The following is a 1,283-nucleotide window of genomic DNA, read 5'->3' as shown; positions in this document are numbered from 1 at the left end:
AGAGCAGTCAGCAGCAACGTGAGCCTGGGGCCTGCAGGGGTGTGAGCGCCTGGCTGTTCCAGGGAAATTCTTCTGCCACTTTCACTGCACATCACATTAGCAAAATCTGCCAAATGTCAGGATATGTGCTATTCCCCATAGAAGCCTCTCGAGAGCTCCACACCCCGAAGACCAAATGCATATGAAAATATAGCTGGAGACAGCGAGGGACTGTTCCCTGTTCACTGAACTTGGCACAGGAAGTAGAAACAAGTCCTGGTTTCCAGTTGCTTCTCCCAGGTTGAAAGAACAAAAATAGGGCATAAAATCAAGGCTGTAAGATCACTGTGACCCTCGGCACTGGCCTTGCCCCCCCACGTTTCTGAAGGAAGTGAGGTTGAGTTGCCCCTTACACTTGCAATGCCTGGGGCTGTTCCACTGGCTCCGGGCTTCCCGGGAGTGGGCAGCTGTCAGAGAACAAACTTTTACACATGACCGTCACTGCCTCTTGACGGACAGCCCCATTCTTTTTCCAAGTCTGTAGGAACAAGGGATGCTCTCTGCACCATCTCTAGTTCTTCTGAAGTCTGTGACCCAAAGGGGCTAAGTGTCTCATCCAAATGATCCCAGCTCCGAAGGAACCTCTGGGGATGAGTCTTGCCCTCTCTGCTCTGCGCCACCACTTCCATGCAGGCCCCCAGGACTAGCAGCTGGCAAACCCCAGTCCTGATTGAGCCAAAATGGACTGTTTATGATGGGGCTCTGCTGTTCCTGGCCCCCTGACATTTCAGTGGAGGCTGTGTTAGCAAGGAGAAGACATGGGGTATGGCCCTGGATCCCCACATAAGTGAAGGAGAGAAGGAGCAGAGCCTTGTTCCTGAGGGCAAGGTGCAGGGCGGGGCCCTAGAATTTGGGGGTGACATGCTGCCCAGGCCCAGAGGCTTGGCAACACTCGCCAAACCCTGCACAGAGGCCAGGCTCCCGGGAGGAATGGCAGGGAGCCAGGTGTAACTGCCCCCTCAAATGGCCCCAGGCTCAGGGCAGAGAAACCAGGAACTAGGCAAAACCTGGTGACCCTTTGTGACCAGGGAGAACAAAGGGAATCCCCAGGTGCCAGGTGCCTTCCCACAAGGGTTTACTTTGCACAACTCCTGCATTGGCAAAGGGTCAGGTGAAAGGTGTAGTTACATTCTCTCCCGAGGAGGCACCTCCTAGAGCCATCAGAACACCCAGAGGCAGACATGTACACCTTCTGTAGCTTATCCGGAGACGTCCTTAAGTGTGACCCCGATGGGGTGGAGATT

Source organism: Talpa occidentalis, unplaced genomic scaffold, assembly GCF_014898055.3.
Source record: "Talpa occidentalis isolate TD23 unplaced genomic scaffold, MPIMG_talOcc4v2.1 talOcc4.9, whole genome shotgun sequence".
In the NCBI taxonomy this organism is placed as follows: domain Eukaryota; kingdom Metazoa; phylum Chordata; class Mammalia; order Eulipotyphla; family Talpidae; genus Talpa; species Talpa occidentalis.
The sequence above is the reverse complement of the archived record's forward strand: the minus strand, read 5'-3'. Positions refer to the sequence as shown.